This window comes from Pinus tabuliformis, chromosome 9 (assembly GCF_031772625.1).
Source record: "Pinus tabuliformis cultivar Carrire ecotype Pingquan chromosome 9, CPIR1, whole genome shotgun sequence".
NCBI lineage: Eukaryota > Viridiplantae > Streptophyta > Pinopsida > Pinales > Pinaceae > Pinus > Pinus tabuliformis.
In genome coordinates, this window is record NC_142307.1 from 1,780,323,668 (window position 1) to 1,780,344,132 (window position 20,465).

Genomic DNA, 20,465 nt, shown 5'->3' on the forward strand with positions numbered 1-20,465 from the left:
GATGTAGAGTTGAAGACAAGATTTATCCTCTTGCTTCTTGTGATAATTTCCAAACTTTGAACTTAAGAGATCTCAAACATGCTGTCTATAGAATCAGAACTTGAATAGGAGTGTAAACATGTAGCTACATAAACCAAACTAAAAATGAAGTAATGAAAATGAGATTACTATCTCTATTGTCCATCCTAATTGCAAAATTGAAATCTAATCAAACCAAAAAGTAAAGAAATTGGAAACTAGTCAATGATTTCATCCATAATCATGACATTTCACCAATTAACTTCTAAATTGGGGTTAAGCTAAAGGCTCCAGAAATATCATCATATGGCATGAAAAGAGTGACATCTAAATTATCTAATTTGCACACTAATGAAAGCAAAGCCAATTACTTCATCTATAATCACAATATTTCATCAATTAACTTCTAAAACGAGGTTAAGCTAAAAACTCTGGAAATATCATCATATAGCATGAAAGAACTGACATCTAAACTATCTACTTGCACATTAATGAAAGCAAAGCCAATTACTTCACCTATAATCACAATATTTCGTCAATTAACTTCTAAAACGGGGTTAAGCTAAAGACTCCAGAAATATCATCATATAGCATGAAGAATTGACATCTAAACTATCTTGAATAGTAAACAAATCTTACTAAGTAAAAGCATAAACAACTGAAATTGAAAACCAAAGTTCAACAGAGGAAGTAAGTCTCAATTACACCACTTGATGCAAAAATTACACTAAGAAGCTCGAGCATAACCAGAGTTAAAGACCTATTTTGAAGTGCACCTATCAGTGTTAGTAAGAAATGTGACAAGTTGCAAAAACATGTACATGATTAGAATGATTGAGATCATAAGTAAAACATGAGAAATGTACAATTCGAATGAGAGAAAATATACATGAAAACTATACAAAAACAAAAGAATAATCTCAGCTATGTAGGGGTCCTCTGCATTGCTTTGGACTAACACGCCGTTACTTCAGAACACACTTAAAAAACCATGTGAAAAACAGAGTTTTATATTATGAAACATAGTAATATGTCTCTCGGTTACAGAACAACAAAATAATGCTAAAACAACAATATCAAGAACTAACTATCTGTGTTGCAAATGCTTATATTTATAGAGAAAATGGATAACTATATCTTAGAGGAATTTCTTCAATGATGGACATGTGAACAGGTCAAAATCCGAGGATTCAGCCTCTCAGTTTCCATGAGCAGTAAATCTATGCAAGGTGGATGTTGGATTGCATTATGGAGATAGTCTGCAGATGGAAAAAATGGATCCACGAGTTCAGGAACGGCTTCAGGCTTCTTTTACGTGCAAGAACATAGTTCTAGTTGACATAGAACTCTCCGTTGATCTCCCTTTGACCAGGACCTTCCCTCCTGAATCTGGCTAAGTAAATAGGACCTCATCCATGTGTGGATAATCCCTGAGTTGCCCATGTGTCTCATTCCTCCTATTGACACCTGTAGCTTGTAAAACAATGGAAACGGTTGTGGAATTACCAGTTAGCTGTGGAAAGTGGCTACATTCTGTAGCTGATAAAAAAAACCTAGATCAAATAACACACACAATGATATAATTTGAAAATCACTCAAATACACTCCTGAATTCAACATGTAACAATTTTTGATAGCTTTGGATGCACTGACATGGGAAAATAGAAGAAAGGGTTTAAGAAAATGCTTGGAAGAGAGGTAGTTTTGGGGCTCAAAATACCCCCACTGTTAAGATGTTGCATGTCTTCATGCAACTAGAATTATAACTATTCTCCCTTCAATTCATCTGCTTTGAAACTTATGCTAACACATCCAACCTTTTCTTCTTCTTTCTTGCTATCATTGTCATATTGGGCTTCATCATAAGACATCTGTACTTGAGATTGATAAGGGCTCTACTCAACCTCCTATTCTTCTTCTTCAGTTTTCTATTTTTCTTATGCCATAACCCTAAATGCAGCATGGTATTGTCATGGATAACTTTGTCCAATTTGTTTTGCTCTTTTAATGTTTCATTATCCCTTTGGATATGTTTGTTTAAGACTTCCGACTTGTTATCACTCAGGTTGTCCTTAAGCTCTGGAAAGGGATATGGCCGAGGTAACCACATACCAACTTTGGACTGCAGGTTCTAGCCAACCTGCAGTCAGAGAGGGCTCTCTATTTTAGATTTAGCTTTGTTTGAAAAGGATTTTAGGCTAGGTCTCGAGTTCAGAGGGTTTTTGTTTTGTTTTTTTGGTGGGAAAATTGATGTTTTTAGACAGAGAGGCAAGGCATAGTCTGGAAGTTTCAAACCATTGGGCATGGAGTCAAGGAGAAAAACTGCTGGTGCTTTTCTTTGATAACAGCGAGGGAAAATGGAGCAAGATAGCTGAGCATGAAACAATGTTTCAGGTTTAAGGGATGGAAAGAAGTGCTAAGTAATGAGAGGTAGTTAAGAATCTCTCAATTATGATTAATAGGGGAAGATAACAGGCGCTACCTAGGGGCAGTTAAGAATCCCTAGACAATTGGCAAACACAGGTGAATCGGGGTAAACATGAGCCAGAAGGAATTCATATTCATAACCAATTCAATCAGAGGAAAACATAAAGAAATAGCAGAAATTGAGCATAGAGAGTATTTAAACTAATTCTAGGCTATTCTTTCTTTCTGCTATCTAGATAGTGATAACAATAAAACAGAGGTAAGATGCACTTATTGCTTCAGGCTGCAGCACAAGAATTCCATCTTCATATCTCCATAAACATTCATTCACAACAGACAGTTTGCTCTTCAAGCTTTCTGCAATCTTTGATTATAGAAACAGTCAGGTATACAGTGCGAGTCTCTGATGAAAATTCTCAATTGACCAACCCTTAAAACTATACAGAGGGTGGTATATATAGGGAAAAACTATCTACAGAGTTCTTTATTACATCTTGGCCTAATTAGGTCATAAAGAATAATTGATTTACCTACTCCTATCTGAAATAAATGCATAAAAATATCTCAGGCTGTGCTGGGGCGGCCGTATCAAAACTGAATAACTTATGTAGTCCTTGGTGGCTTGGTGCAGGTGCTTCTGAAATAAATGTGCATGGGTTTCTGCTTCTTTGCTGTCTATGGCTTTGAATGCCTTAATTGTGATTTGAGGGTAAGGATGGGCTGATGATGCCTGATTTGACTTTCTGGGGGCTTCATTAATGTACAGGTGCTTCGAGCCCCTAAAAAATCTTTGCTAATACTCTTTGGCGTCTTTTCTTTCTTCTGATACTCTTTGGCAAAATCTGGACTGCTGTTCTGATGTGTTGCGGGTCTAATCACGCATTGATGGCTGTTGTTCGGCCTCTGCATCCTCTGCAATTGTCTTCTGATCCTTTCGGTATGTTCTGCGAAGAAAACGGGTCATTTTTGCGCCTTTTGGGCTTCCTGAGGGCTGCATAATGGAAAGATTCCCTGAAGATTCTCCATTTCGGCCTAAAAAATCCTGCGATGAGCGATTTGCGCATCAAAAACTGCCTCAAAATTGGATTCCGGGGCTCCGAAGTGCGACTTTTGCTCCTTCGTGCCAAAAAAAAGTGCTAATGACGTCAGCGTGATGTGACGTTGTATGGCGGGTGACATCAGCAATGATGTCAGCATGATGACGTGGTGGGATGACGTCAGCATGACGTCATCCTGTACGGATGGTGATGTGGCATGACACGTGGCAGGGGCCACGCAGGCAGGTGACTCGGTGACACGGTGGCAGGAGGCCACGCAGGTAGTTGACGTGTCGCGGTGATTGTGCAGGGGGTGACATCACTGGGCAGGCGGGTGACGCAGGCAGGGGCGGTTTACGGTTTTGGGCGCACCGCCTTTGGGGGAGAGCGGTTTTGGGGGAGGGGGCTCCGCCACAGCCCAGGAGCTGACGCGTGGCGGGAGTACGGCGGTAATACCGCCCATCTCCTGGACGCTAAAGCTCGGGCGGCTCGGGGATGGGACGGCCCGCCCACCGTTGATCTGTGGGGCGGGCGATCCAACGGTCGGCGGCGATGGCGAGGTAATGGCGGGTTAGGGTGGGGAATATTCGCAAGAATATTCCTTTTTTAATATGCGCGCGGGTGGGTTTAAACTATGGGAAATGGGTTTAGGAGGTTAATAAGCGGCGGGGTTAATATTTAATGCCAAAACTTTGGGTTGGGGGTAAAACATGGGTTTTGAGCGCGGGTTTTAGCAATTTGCGCCCGAAAACTTAGGATATGGGCAAAAAGTGGGTTTTTGAGGGTTTTAGGGCTAGGTGAGAGGTTATTAATCTAACGAGGTGTCAGATTAATCCCTGTTATGACTCGGATGGGCTAAAAACAGCCCCAGATGGACCGTTTTTTCCCGGACTTTATAAAAATATGGCTATTTTGCCAGGGTGGGGATATTTACATAGGGGAATTTTATGTACATAGTTTTAATAGGGGAAGGGGAAGACTGCTAGGGAGTTATATAATACTGTTAGTAGTTAATATGAAGGTGATCAGCAAGCGCTAAGGTCAGGGACCTTAGGCTAATTTTTGGGGAAAAGAATTTACAAAGAAATGAAGTCCTTGAGTGAAGCAGATCTTCACCAAGGTGACTGATATGGATGATGATGAAACTAAGAGGCTCAAGCAGATCTTGTCCTCTTCGGGGAGTTAGTAAGTGACTTGGGGAATTTAGAAGAAGGGGAAGTTAGTGATGTCCAGCTCTGAGATCTTCTGAATGAAACTGCCTGCACTGATCTGAAAAGATAAAACAGTTTGAAACACAAAATTGATCATGAATCAGCTTTCTGCAACCACAACTACCTACCCATCTTACTTTCCTAACATTTTTTTTTCTTTTCTGATTAGGGTGCACTTAGACTTGCAGACCCAGAATTACAATTTTTCTTTTCTTTTTTCTGATTTCCTATCTAAATCTACACTTATTTCTGCCAGGGCCCAGATTAAACAGTTGGGTCCCTTTGATTCTCTACCTAACTACAAAATCTACCAAGGTTAAACTGTTTGGACAGATGCATTCTCTATATTCTACAACAGGAAATTGAAACCTAGGGAGACCAAGGTTAAATTGTTTGGACCTCCCTTAAATGAAAAACTCTTCAAAACTGGGACAACTCCTCAAAAATGGAATCAGTTGTGGCATTTGGATCAGCACACTTCTTGGCTTTCTTCTTTGGTCTGTTATGGAAATATGGAACACTGCAGCTTGCAGAGTATGACATATTTGGCATGTAAAAATGTCAATCATGAAAGATGAATACCTGCTGCAGCAGGAGGCTAACAGTGGCTCCACTTGGGGATGGCTTTTCCTTGTGAAAAGTCAAGAACAGCAGGTCAGACTGCCTTGATCTTCTGATGTTGTTGTAGACTAGAAAATTCTCCTTTGTTCTGGCTGTTAAAAATATAAACTTGGAACTGTGAACAACCTCCTCCTCAACTGAGCTTTCTGTGAACGGTACAGCATCGCCTGCTTTCTTCTGCGTGCTTGATAATTATGTACAATGCTTGAGCAACTATGCTGATATGAGCTGAAAGTTCTTGCTCTGTTTTGATACTCTTGAGACTGGAAAATTTGCATCGGCTGAGTCCTCACCGAATTTACTGCCATTCTTCAAAAAATCAGCCGGTTTTATACAAAAATAAAAACTGAGTGCTGATATTTACAAATAATGTTGTACAAAGGTATTTACAGAATTTGCATTGTTTCAACAACAAGGATCATGATAATGCTTCAACATCCTGCCATTCATAGGGCCTTCCTCAACAGTGCTGTCCTCCATAGATCTGAGAAAATAAGTGTTGTTTCCCTGAATAGCAGAAATTACAAATGGACCTTTCCATAGAAACTCAAACTTGGCATGTTTACCCTTGTCTTCTCTTCTTGAGTCCCATCTTAGAACTTTGTCACCATGTTACACTAAAATTTTGTCACCATGACTATCTACAGTTAGTATGGCTTCATCAACTGTCATACTATCCTCCTTGGCAAGTCTCATACCTCTGCTCTTCATGTCAAACTCCAAGAAAGAGAGAAAGTCCTTAAAAAGTCAATTAACTCTGGTTACGCAGTTTCTCTTAGCCTTACCTGCGTGTACGCACCCCAAGTTCACAATACCTGCGTACTTGTACGCTCTGTCTGTAAAGGGGTGGGTGCGTACTCCTGTAAAGGTCAAAAGGCGCAAGTTTCACTTCAAAAAAGTTACTTGTGGTCATTTCTAGAGCATTCTAGAAGATGGTTTGACGTGGATTGAGCGCCTCCAGATGGTTCATGCATCCCAATGAAAGAGGAACTTATCCCATGAAGAGGGGAGCTATCCCATTGAAAGAGGGGCTTATCCCATTCATGGTGGACCTGATTAACTTCCTCCAAAGCACTATAAATACAGGCATTGGGCCAGAGGGAGGGGAGGTTGAAAGCTGAACATTCCTAAGGGTAGATGCTGTTGGAATTAGGACTCCCTTATAGAGCTTGAGAGGAGAGATTCCCATCCTTTCCTAGCCTTATTTGGAAGTGGGTGAGCTGATCAAAGTAAAGGAGAACTCTTCCTGGACCCTAGGAGGGACCTGCACAACACCAAGGCTCAGGTTGTAATGGTTTCTTTTGTTTCCACTTAATACAATTAAGCTCACTTTTCTCAACAGATTATTATACATGATTTATTTCATATACTCCTTGGTCTGTATGATGAATATGTGTCATTTTATAAGTTATTCAGGTGCTATGTAATCTTTTGGCTTGTTAGTGAATGCAGGTTTCGAAGAGAAGGAGGAGCTCATCCGGATCGGCGAGGCTGGACTACTACAAAGCGTTGGACTAAAGGTATGTTATGAACACCTGATTACTTGTATTCTAAATGCATATTTAGAGAAAGGTAGTGTTTACTTGTCTTGTTTGTCACTAGAAAGCCTTAGCTTCTAGGGAGGTCGGTTTTGTCCGCAAAATTGACTCTTTCCGCATGACACACCAACATTGAAATCTTCAGCCTTAGCTCTCTTATCAAACATCCTTTTGAGCTTTTCCTGTAGAATTTGTACTCTGTCATAAACTTGTTCTCTGGTTTGCTGCAGATGGATGGTCAGATTGATTCTTCTTTGAATGTCATTCGGTTCAGCCTGAATCTCTTGTAACAACTTGATAGTAGGGATGCCCAAGGATGAAGGAAATCTAGCCTCCATGCCATATACTAGCTCATAAGGGCTCATCCCAATTGATCTTTTGTTTGAAAGTCTGTCTGCCCATAGGGCATTTACCAGTTTTTTGTGCCAGTTCTTCTTGTTTTCTTCCAGCACTTTCTTTATGATGTTGATGAGGCTTTTGTTAGATGATTTGGCCAAGCCATTGCCTTGAGGGTAATAGGCTATGGAGTGGCCCAAGGTAATATGAAATCTGTGGCAAAAATTGATCATCCTTTTGGACTTAAAGGCAGCAGCATTGTCAGTGATGATTTTCTCAGGGCAGCCAAATCTGGAGAGGATATTGCACTCAAGGAATTGGATAATGATGGTATCATTGGCTTGTCTATAGGGAATGGCTTCAACCCACTTAGTGAAATAATCAGTGGCTGTTAGGATCCATTTGTGCTAGCCTGAGGAAGAGGGATGGATTTCTCCAATGAAGTCAAGACCCCATTGTTGAAAAGGTTTTTCGATGGAGATTGGTTTAAGGGGTAGGGGCAACAATTTTCTCTTGCCCTCAAAAATTTGGCATTTGTGACATGATATGGAAAACTTTTTTACATCTGCAAAAAGAGAGGGCCAATAGAAGCCAACCCTTAGAATTTTATCCGCAGTGGACTTCCACTATAGATGTCCTCCGCAGTCACCTGCATGGAATTCTTTCATGACATTGTTAGTTTCATTCATGGTTAAACAATTAAGCAATATACCTTCATGATTTCTCCAAAATAATGCACCATCTATAACACAGAACTTTAAAGCCTTCATTTTCAAAAATCTTTTCTTGGTTCTGGACAATCTTGGGGGAGCACACAGGTTCAACAATACAAAGCATATATCAGTGTACCATGGGGATTGTAAAAAGATTTCACTGGTTTGTGGAGTCGCCAGCTCCGGTTCATTGTCCAGCTGGTTAATCTCTAACGCTTGAAAATTCGTCTCGGACATTAGTTTAGCTAAACCTTGTCCCTTTATCAGTTTGGTTGGTTTTATTTCTATGTCATATTCAAGGATGTTTGCGATCCATTTACCTCTTTTGCCTTCTAATCCCTCTTGGGTCAATATGTCTTTTACAGCAGCGTGTGGGACGTAGGCAATTACGTGTGAATACAGTATGTACACTCTAAAATCCTTGATGGCCTTAACCAGTGCGTAGGCCTGTTTTTCCATGATTGGGTACTTCAACGGGGCGTCTCTTAAGGCTCGGCTGAAAAAAGCAATTGGCTTTTCAGCTCCCTGCTCATCCTTTTGCAACAGGACAGCAGCTATAGTGTGATCTGATGCAAACGAAAATATGATAAAATCTTTATCAAACTGTGGGCTAGTTAGGACAGGGGTTTGTGTTAAGGCTGATTTGATACTCTCAAATGCTTGCTTGGTTTCAAGAGACCATTTTACTTTGGCATCCTTCTTTAACATGTTACTTAACAATCTTATCAGCTCAGCTAGATTTGGAATAAATCTTCTCAAGAAGTTGATTTTCCCAAGGAATGCTTGTAGCTCTTTAATGTTTCTTGGAAATGGAATTTGGAGGATGGCTTGTATTCTTTCAGGATCAATTCTGATCCCATCCTTTGATATGATGTGGCCAAGTAATTTGCCTTCTTCAAGGCCAAACAGAGACTTCTTGGGGTTCAAGGAAATGCCATATTTCCTGCATGTTATGAAAATTTGCCTGAGATGCTTGAGGTGTTCTTCATCAGATTTGGAAAATGGGGTTAAGTCATCAAGGTATACGACCAGGAAATCGTGTATTTCTTTTGCAAAAGCAATATCCATTGCTCGTTGAAAGGTAGCACCAGCGTTTTTAAGACCAAATGGCATCTTTACATACTTGAATGTTCCCCAGGGTGTAGTAAAAGTAGTTTTGTCTTGATCGTCTGGGTGAACAAGTATTTGGTTAAAACCTGAAAAACCATCTAGCAAAGAGATTCTAGATGATCCCACTACTCTCTGCAAGATGTGGTCCATTTTAGGCAAAGGGTAATGGTCTTTTAGGGAGACTTGGTTTAAATTTCTGAGATCTACACAGAGTCTGATTTCACCTGTCTTTTTTCTTGTAGGAACAAGATTGGACACCCAATCGGAGAATCTGATGGGTGCTATTATGCCTGCTTCAAACATCCTCTTTACTTCCTTCTCAATCAGGGGAAGAAGCATGGGATTAATTCTTCTAAGTTTCTGCTTGAAGGGTTTCTGGTTTGGTTTTAAAGGAATGGTGTGTTGGATTACCGAGGTGTCATAGGATTTCAAATCCTCATAGCTCCAAGCAAATACATCTTGGAACTCTTTGAATAAGTCAATGTACTTGGGCTTTTGATCGGGTGGTAGATTTTTGGACAATTTGATCATTTTCGGATTTTCTGGTGTCCCGATGTTGTGTTCTTCTATTTCAGTGTTTATGGGCTGCAATTTCGGCTTTCTGGGCACGTCATTAGCATCAAACATATCTTCCAAAGGGGTGAGGCCAGCAGGCAAAAAATTATCTTTCAAGTCAATGACCTCTGCCTCTGTTTTGTCTATCTCTTCTATCTGTGTCTGTTTCAGTTGTTCTATGTTTTCTTTGTCAAAAACAGTCGGTCTCATGATTTGCTTGACTGTTGCAGCTGTTACATCTTGCTGATTTTCAGTTGTTTGGTGTTCTGTATCTGTCATAGCATCCATGTCAATGTTAATATTTGAAAATTCATGCTCGAGGGTAAGGAAACTGTTAATTTGGGCATCATTTTCGAATACTTGCCAATCTCTAACGTTGTTTGGGACAGTAGGCCTATGTTTTATTTCAGCCGTGAAATGATGGTTTGGGTCAAAAGGAAGCTTACATGTACTAGCAAAGGTGGCTAGGCTGTGTGCATGAATGTTGTGATTTCTGGAAATCTTGTCAAGCTTGAATTCAATGAATGCCTGGAGTATGTCTGTAGCAGCGGTTCTATAGGCTCTCATTCTGTTGTCGTTGGTCACAAAATTACCTTTCATCTGTTGTATAACCAGGTCAGAGTCACCTAAGATAGACACTTTTACAGCTCCTAGAGTTTTAAGCAGTTTAAGGCCTAAAAGCAGTGCCTCATACTCTGCCATGTTATTTGTGCATTTGAAATTCAGTCTGTAGGCATGACCTTCTGCATGGTTATTGTATGTGTTGTGAATCCAGACACCTGCCCCTGCTCCTAACTTGTTGACAGAGCCATCAAACTCTAAGTACCATGTGATTTCTTGCTTGTGGTTTGTAGTAAGAGTTTGAGCTATCTCAGGATTGGGCAGATTTAAAATTTCTGTTTGAGGATGTTCTTCTGGTAGGCTGGTTGCATCAGCTGCTGTGACAGTTTCGTGGGTATGTGCAACTGATTCTTCGTTGATGTGTGCTTGTTGCTCTAAAGTGAAGGGCTCATTATCAATTGAAATATTTGTATCATGATTAAACAAAATAAATGAATCCATATCAGAGTGGATTGAGTAAATGGGAAAATTTTCAGGCCTGCTCTCACTACTCACGACATATTTCATGAGCGTTTCTCTGTACAGTCTCTTTGGTTGCCCAAAGACTGAAATGGTGGCGTAGGAAAGGTCTAATTGAAGGGATCCTTGTAACTTTGCTCCCCATGATCTTGAGAGGAGCATACCGTACTTTGGTGGGATGTCAGCAACCACTACATCCATGAGGATGGTCTTGTTGGGATATTGGACTAAGGAGACACACAAGTCTTTGATGAGGCCTAAACATTTCACTTGACTTGAGTCAAATGAGTACAGATCTTTGTAAGGTCTTGTAACATCGAGATTTAGTTTTTCCATAACTGCTTTGGGCATAGGATTGTGCGATGCCCCTGAGTCAAACATAGCATTGTGCAAAACTTTGTCATGTATATGCAAACTGACATAAAAAGGTGGGACAGGTCCATGTGTTGATTTTCTGTTAACTTCTGGGCCAAATAGCAGCTATGGGGTATCGTCTAAAACATTTACATCATCCTTGTTTTCTGGAATTTGAAGTGACCTTTGAATTTGCTGCCTATATACGTCGTGTCTAGCCAGTTCTGAAAGAGGAATGGCTATCTTGAGTTTTCCTATCTCTGTTTCTAAGTTAAATGGCTTTTCCAGTGGAGTCTTGGGGTTGACCATGGCAGTTTTTTCTGTTTCCTTTGAATTGTCTGCGATCCGATCTTGTTTATCAGCGTTATGGGAAGTTTTTACTTGCGGTTTTTCAGTTTCAGGAGTGCTTTTTGGGCTACTGTTTGAATTTTCTTTTGAGGAAGAAGGTGGCAAAGGCTGCTCAACCGAAGGCTGCGACTCTGTTATGTCTTCTATAGTCACTTGATGCGGGTTTGGAACAGGTATATCAGCTGGTTCTGTTGTGACAGCCTTGCCTTTGATCTTGTTGGGCTGTTTGCCATCCTTTGTTTTACTAGGTTTGGAAATGTCAATGGTTCTAGTTCTCAGCTTATATTGTTTGTGTACTTCATACACAGCGGTATCATAACCTTGTTTAAAATCAAAAGACTCGCCAGACTTAGTCTGAAACTGATGGTAATCGGGTTCATTTTGTTCTTCTTGGGACAGGACAGTTTGATGCTCACCCTTTAGATCCATTAAGTTCATGTGAGTGTCTTCTATGGGTTGACTAGAAGTGGATCCTTCAACATAATTATCTTGGAAAGGTGGTCTTATATCATGGTCTTGGTTAGGCCTACCAGCATTTGTGTTTTGCGCTTTCCTAAAATTTGGGTTCCTTATGGTATTAGACTGTTGTCCTTCCCATGATGCTTTTCTCTCAACATTTTCTACTCTTTCTCCTAGTCTTTGCAGGCCATTGATAATAGCATCAAGCTTTTGGTCAAAGGCTGAGGGTTCTTCTTTAAAGGTGGTTCTTCTTTCCATCCTAGCTCGGTTTCTTTTGGCAATTAAATTGGCTTCTACGCTGACAACAACATTTTGCATGTCTGCAAGGGTTTGAGGAGCTCTTTCTTTTAACTGGTATGCCATATCCAGGTCAAATCCATCGGGAAATTTGTACAAGGCCAGATCAGGTGGAGGCCTTAAGTTCTGTGGTATTGCGTTATATACATTATTGAATCTTGCACAGTACTCCAAAACAGTCTCTTGAGGACCTCGTTTGATCGTGTCATATTCAGCTAGTATGTGCAAGGGGTCTTTCTTTTTCTCCCATCTGTTGGTAAAGGATTGGTAAAGCTCATCTGGGGTGGTTATGGAATTTGCAGCAAGTGATCTGAACCAAGTTCTTACATCACCTGTCAAACTCTGAACAAAAATTCTCATCCTAACACTATCATCGTCTATCTCATAGTTTTCAAAATAGTCTTGCATCTTTTTGGTATGCTGAATGGCTATGAAAGGACCGATGCTGTCAAAATATGTGATTTTGGATTGGTACTCTTGAGGTAAAGCCCCAGCATTAGCAGGTAATTGCAGGGGTGCATATCTATTAGCCATATTGGCAGGTATAAGTGGAACAACAGGGATAAGTGGAACAACTGGAGTAACGGGGATCACAGGAGTAACTGGAACGCTAGAAACAATAGTGGTGTCAGTATGTGCAGTGAATGAAGGAGTGGAAGGGGTACTATGGGATGTAGATGATGAACTGATGGAGATAGGGGTTGAACGGAACAAAACCTTGACAGGAGTCGGAAAACAGCTAGGGTAAGTTGTTTCAGGGCTCAAATCATCAAAATTTTCCTGTCCTTCTTGCTTTCTAAGGATTTTCGGGATTATATTAGGGTTTTCAAAAACAGCTGGAGGGTTGGGGTCTGGATTTGACCTTGTATATCGTGGATTTTTCTTGGGATCCAGCTTTCGAATTGTCTTTTGGGTATTTTTCCTGGGAATGTTTTTTGTAATCGCTAAGGGACTAAGTAAAATTTGAGACAGCTTGTTTGTAACTTAAAACTAGCATGAAGATTGACTGAAGCAGCATTTATTTACTCCTGTTAATGCAAAGCAAAAAATAGTCTCAAAGGCTTCCTGGCTGACATTCAGGCTTCATCTGTAGTTTTAAGAGATAAACAGCAAATGGAAAGTTCGATTTATGGTCTCAGCAGAGCTTTCTTACCTTCTTCGTGAAACTATCTGAGGAAGTCCCCAGTGGAGCATTCCAACTTAATCAATAAAACTTTCTGAGGATTAGGTCCCCAGTGGAGTCGCCATTATGTTATCACTCAGGTTGTCCTTAAGCTCTGGAAAAGGATACGACCGAGGTAACCACAGACCAACTTTGGACTGCAGGTTCTAGCCAACCTGCAGTCAAAGAGGGCTCTCTCTTTTAGATTTAGCTTTGTTTGAAAATGATTTTAGGCTAGGTCTCGAGTTCAGAGGGTTTTTGTTTTGTTTTTTTGGTGGGAAAATTGATGTTTTCAGACAGAGAGGCAAGGCATAGTCTGGAAGTTTCAAACCATTGGGCATGGAGTCAAGGAGAAAAACTGCTGGTGCTTTTCTTTGATAACAGTAAGGGAAAGTGGAGCAAGATAGCTGAGCATGAAACAATGTTTCAAGTTTAAGGGATGGAAAGAGGTGCTAAGTAATGAGAGGCAGTTAAGAATCTCTCAATTATGCTTAACAGGGGAAGATAACAGGCGCTACCTAGGGGCAGTTAAGAATCCCTAAACAATTGGCAAACACAGGTGAATCGAGGTAAACATGAGCCAGAAGGAATTCATATTCATAACCAATTCAATCAGAGGAAAACATAAAGAAATAGAAGAAATTGAGAATAGAGAGTATTTAAACTAATTCTAGGCTATTCTTTCTTTCTGCTATCTAGATAGTGATAACAATAAAACAGAGGTAAGATGCACTTATTGCTTCAGGCTGCAGCACAAGAATTCCATCTTCATATTTCCATAAACATTCATTCACAACAGACAGTTCGCTCTTCAAGCTTTCTGCAATCTTTGATTATAGAAACAGTCAGGTATACAGTGCGAGTCTCTGATGAAAATTCTCAATTGACCAACCCTTAAAACCATACAGAGGGTGGTATATATAGGGCAAAACTATCTACAGAGTTCTTTATTACATCTTGACCTAATTAGGTCATAAAGAATAATTGATTTACCTACTCCTATCTGAAATAAATGCATAAAAATATCTCAGGCTGCGCTGGGGCGGCCGTATCAAAACTGAATAACTTATGTAGTCCTTGGTGGCTTGGTGCAGGTGCTTCTGAAATAAATGTGCATGGGTTTCTGCTTCTTTGCTGTCCTGTGGCTTTGAATGCCTTAATTGTGATTTGAGGGTAAGGATGGGCTGATGATGCCTGATTTGACTTTCTGGGGGCTTCATTAATGTACAGGTGCTTCGAGCCCCTAAAAAATCTTTGCTGATACTCTTTGGCGTCTTTTCTTTCTTCTGATACTCTTTGGCAAAATCTGGACTGCTGTTCTGATGTGCTGCGGGTCTAATCACACATTGATGGCTGTTGTTCGGCCTCTGCATCCTCTGCAATTGTCTTCTGATCCTTTCGGTATGTTCTGCGAAGAAAACGGGTCATTTTTGTGCTTTTTGGGCTTCTTGAGGGCTGCATAATGGAAAGATTCCCTAAAGATTCCCTGAAGATTCTCCATTTCGGCCTAAAAAATCCTGCGATGAGCGATTTGCGCATCAAAAATTGCCTCAGAATTGGATTCCGGGGCTCCGAAGTGCGACTTTTGCTCCTTCGTGCCAAAAAAAGGTGCTGATGACGTCAGCATGACGTCAGCGTGATATGACATTATACGGCGGGTGACGTCAGCAATGACGTCATCCTGTACGGATGGTGACGTGGCATGACACGTGGCAGGGGCCACGCAGGCAGGTGACTCGGCGACACGGTGGCAAGAGGCCACGCATGTAGTTGACGTGTCGCGGTGATTGCGCAGGGGGTGACGTCACTGGGTAGGCGGGTGGCGCAGGCAGGGGCGGTTTACGGTTTTGGGCGCACCGCCTTTGGGGGAGAGCGGTTTTGGGGGAGGGGGCTCCGCCACAGCCCAGGAGCTGACGTGTGGCGAGAGTACGGCGGTAATACCGCCCATCTCCCGGATGCTAAAGCTCGGGCGGCTCGGGGATGGGACGGCCTGCCCACCGTTGATCTGTGGGGTGGGCGATCCAACGGTCGGTGGCGATGGCGAGGTAATGGTGGGTTAGGGTGGGGAATATTCGCAAGAATATTCCTTTTTTAATATGCGCGCGGGTGGGTTTAAACTATGGGAAATGGGTTTAGGAGGTTAATAAGCGGCGGGGTTAATATTTAATGCCAAAACTTTGGGTTGGGGGTAAAACATGGGTTTTGAGCACGGGTTTTAGCAATTTGCACCCGAAAACTTAGGATATGGGAAAAAAGTGGGTTTTTGAGGGTTTTAGGGCTAGGTGAGAGGTTATTAATCTGACCAGGTGTCAGATTAATCCCTGTTATGACTCGGATGGGCTAAAAACAGCCCCAGATGGACCGTTTTTTCCCGGACTTTATAAAAATATGGCTATTTTGCTAGGGTGGGGATATTTACATAGGGGAATTTATGTACATAGTTTTAATAGGGGAAGGGGAAGACTGCTAGGGAGTTATATAATACTGTTAATAGTTAATATGAAGGTGATCAGCAAGCGCTAAGGTCAGGGACCTTAGGCTAAATTTTGGGGAAAATAATTTACAAAGAAATGAAGTCCTTAAGTGAAGCAGATCTTCACCAAGGTGACTGATATGGATGATGATGAAACTAAGAGGCTCAAGCAGATCTTGTCCTCTTCGGGGAGTTAGTAAGTGACTTGGGGAATTTAGAAGAAGGGGAAGTTAGTGATGTCCAGCTCTGAGATCTTCTGAATGAAACTGCCTGCACTGATCTGAAAAGATAAAACAGTTTGAAACACAAAATTGATCATGAATCAGCTTTCTGCAACCACAGCTACCTACCCATCCTACTTTCCTAACATTTTTTCTTCTTTTCTGATTAGGGTGCACTTAGACTTGCAGACCCAGAATTACAATTTTTCTTTTCTTTTTTCTGATTTCCTATCTAAATCTACATTTATTTCTGCCAGGGCCCAGATTAAACAGTTGGGTCCCTTTGATTCTCTACCTAACTACAAAATCTGCCAAGGTTAAACTGTTTGGACAGATGCATTCTCTATATTCTACAACAGGAAATTGAAACCTAGGGAGACCAAGGTTAAACTGTTTGGACCTCCCTTAAATGAAAAACTCTTCAAAACTGGGACAACTCCTCAAAAATGGAATCAGCTGTGGCATTTGGACCAGCGCACTTCATGGCTTTCTTCTTTGGTCTGTTCTGGAAATATGGAACACTACAGCTTGCAGAGTATGACATATTTGGCATGTAAAAATGTCAATCATGAAAGATGAATACCTGCTGCAGCAGGAGGCTAACACAGCTCATAAATTTCTTGTTTTAATGACTGAATCAAAGTTTCTTGAGTTTTACTTGGTTGATTAGATGAAGTTCCTTGCTCTGCTGTAGTTTTCTGTTGTTCCAATGATTCAATGAAATCATACATTTGCTGCTGGGTTTGATCAATTTCTGGAGTTGTCTTCCTTGGACTAGTTTGAAAATCTGACTGAGGAGAAGGAGAATACTGTGTACTTTGATCAGGTGGAGTGTTTTTTGGTAACTGATCTGGAGTTTCACCTCCTAGGTCTATGAATTAAGCTCCTTTGATTTGCATTTTCTTCAACTTGCCCTTTAATCTAGAGATTCTTCTTAGACCTTGTGAGCTTATGTCTCCCTTTTCTATGATCTGTTTCCCCGTTCCTTTTTGTTTTGCTTTAGTTGAGTGTTCTTTAAGATGAACTTAATCTTTTAGAAAGAACTTTCTCTTCCTCTGAAGAAGGCTCAGGAGTCTGGTAAATGTCTTCAAATTTCCTCTTTCCTTTCTGTTTTGCTTGTTTCCTAATTTCAGTCAATGTTTCAGAAGGCAATTCTTCTTCACTATTTTCCTTGCTCACACTAGTAGGAGTGTCTCTGATTGTTAAAGTTGTTCTTTTCCTCCTACTTTTCTTTGCTAAACTCCCCTCAGGCACTTCAGGAGGGTCTTGGAAGAAGTTCCTAACTAGGAATTTTTCCCATGTATCTTCCCTCTCTTTCAAATGATTTTTAACCAAGATCTTAATAAGGTCATGGTGGTAGAGATGAGGTTCCACATCATCTATATTCTTTTGCACAGTAGTAGGCATGTTTCTCAAACCATTCAACAAGAAATAAGGGAGGTTGATAGTTTCATTCTCTAAGAAATTCATTAATAATATGATATGATATATGTACATGGAGCCATACCTGCCCTCGCATGTAATGAATTTCTGAATGATCAACAACAGACTAGTCCACTTATCTTTTAAGGTTGAAACAGGAATTCCTCATTTAAATATTGATATGTCCATACCTGGATTACAAAGAATGACCCTCTAGAACTTTTCATCGAAATCCTTGTTCTTAAACCATCTCTCCCCTTCTTGTGGAAGCTCCGTGGCTGCTGCAATTGATGACTCTGTCACTGGAAATTTGATGTCTCCAATTTCAACTTCTGCACCATTGAAAGATCTTGCAAATGCTTTTGTAATGTCCTTATAATGACCCTTGAACTTCTTAATGAATTTCAACCATCTTGCCTTCTTCAATGTGCTCTTAAGCTATGGGTATCCTTCCACGAATTTAACTTCTTCAGGCTTTGTTCTCACTATAAGACCCATTCCTCCTTCTCACTATGAAGACACGTCTGTAAATGACAGTTTTACAGGAGCAGAATGGTTATGTGATTAGAAAATAGAAGAAGGCTGTGGAGAAAATCGGTGATTGCGAAATGGGAAGAGTACTAAGCATGAACTGAAAGAGGGTTTACGGAGTAGAAGTCTGTGTAAACAAACAATGAACTGAGGATTGTAAAACCTGGTGTGCAAGCGTGGAGGCAGAGTGTGACTCGTGAAAATTGACGAGACTGAACAGAGTTTGAGTTCATTAAAAAAAAAGGTTGCGGAGTGGAACGTTAGTGGAAGAGAGTCATATTCAATAAGCTCACGTCTGCATGATTAGCCGTTTTAACAAGTGTAATGAGGGCATATGACTAAGTACAAGTTAAACTCAGAAACAGATTATGAGACCGTTAGGATCAATGCGGAAGATATGGTGGAGTTAAGGCAGCCATCAAGTCAAAACATTACATGTTATGTAGCTGTGATTTACAAACTATATGAATTATGTGTTTGAAATGCTATTTGAAAATGGTTTTGTCCATACCTTGAATCATACCTCTTTCGTTTTGCTAACTTTTGATTGGCTACCTCTATAGGTGCTTTTCAGGAGTTGATGTCTTCAAAGATCTTCTCTTTCCATACCTGCATCTTTCTTTTATTATTATTTGGCTAATCACTTGACTGTCACTACAAAGTAACAGAGGATTAGCTGTGGAATTAGCAATCAGCTGTGGAATCAAAATTTAGCTACGGAAAATGACATTGTGAATAGCATATGACTTGGCGAATGAATGGAAATGAAAAATGACTATATGGATGATACATGGAAAGGTGAATATGGAGAGAAAATAAAAGAAATTTTATTGATGGAATGTGGTGGCGAGATAGAACGAAATGAAATGGAATGGAATGAAACAAACTATGAGTGAAATGAGAGATTTTTTTGGAAAATATAGGGCATCTGAATCTTTTGATTTTTGCCCTGTATTTTCTGTAGAAGACTGCCAATCAGTGATTGGCTTTCAGGCTTATACATTATTATTATTATTTTTAAATGATGATGAAAAAAACAAAGACTAGGTTGGTGTAGAAGAATGATTCTTCTTCACCAGCCTCATTGTTGAGTTATCTTGAAATATTTTGATATACTCCTCCTTTGAGATTGGCTTATGATAGATCTTTAATCTAAAATCATTCACAAGGAGAGGAGTTTGATGCTCATCCTTTGTTTTGATTCTTATTGCTCCATTGCTAAAAAAAATTTCAATATCATATGGCCCAAGCCAATGAGTCTGAAATTTACCTTGAAAATCTTTGAACTTTGAATCAAATAGCAATGCCCAATCTCCTTCTTGAAACTTTTTGTCCTTGATGTATTTGTCATGCCACTTAGTTCTCTGCTGCTGAACTAGATCAATTCTTTGAACTGCTTCTTGTCTAATCTCATCTAGTTCATACAATTGCTCCAGTCTATGCTTTTGTGCTTCTGATAGATCCATTCCCAATTGAACTTCCATCTTGAAGGTTTTAACTTGGAACTCAATGGGGAGAAGAACTTCCTTCCCATAAACAAGTTCATAGGGAGTGTGTCCCATTGTGTTCCTCCATGTAGTTCTGTAGGCCCATAAGGCTTCAAGAAGCCTTTCTGCCCAATCTCTTTTATGTAGATGCACAGTCTTTGTGATGATTCCTTCAATTACTTTATTTGTGGACTCCACTTGATCATTTGCTTGTGGATGATAAGAAGTGGATTTCCTATGCTTGACCTTGTACTTTTCCATAAGCTTCTCTATCATTCTAGATGTGAATTGACTTCCTTGATCTATCACAAGTTCTCTTGGAACACCAAAGCAAGTAAAAATATCCTCATAAAGAGAATTAACTACTGTATTTTTAGTAGCAGAAAATAATGCTTTGGCTTCTACCCATTTAGTGACATAATCAGTACATACCAATATATACTTTTTCTGCTTGGATGGAGGATTAATAGGTCCTATTAGGTTCCTATACCAATAGGTTTCATTTTTCATGATTGATAGTGGAAGTGCCAAATATGCTCATCTTTTCATGCTGCAAAGGTTCCATATTTTGTAAAAAGGCATTAGTGGAAAGTTAAAGAATGTGAAGAGGGTATGCCCTAAAAGAATTATCAAAGGGAAAAAAGAGTAAGTTGGTCAGAAAAAATGATAAAAAATGAACCCCAAAGAATGACCAGGAAAGTGGCTAGCCAAGATGCCACTTCTAGCTTGATGGATGGCCCAATAGTTCAATCTGGACCATGCCATGTTTAAATTGATGTTGTAGAATAGAGAAACAATATCTGTCCAAACAGTTCAAGCTTGGCAGATCACTAGCTAGGTAGAGAAATTAAGGAGCCCAACTGCTTAATCTGGGCCCTTGGAAGAGATAAGGGTAGATTTAGATAGGAGGGCAGTCAAGAGAAAAAAGGACAATCAGGGTCTGCAAGTCTAAGTGCACCCATTCAAAAGGAAGAAAAGATGTTAGGTGTATTAGGCTAGGTAGGTAGTTTGAGGTTGCAGAAGTAAGGTTTGGATCACCTCATGTATTATCAATCAGAGCTCATC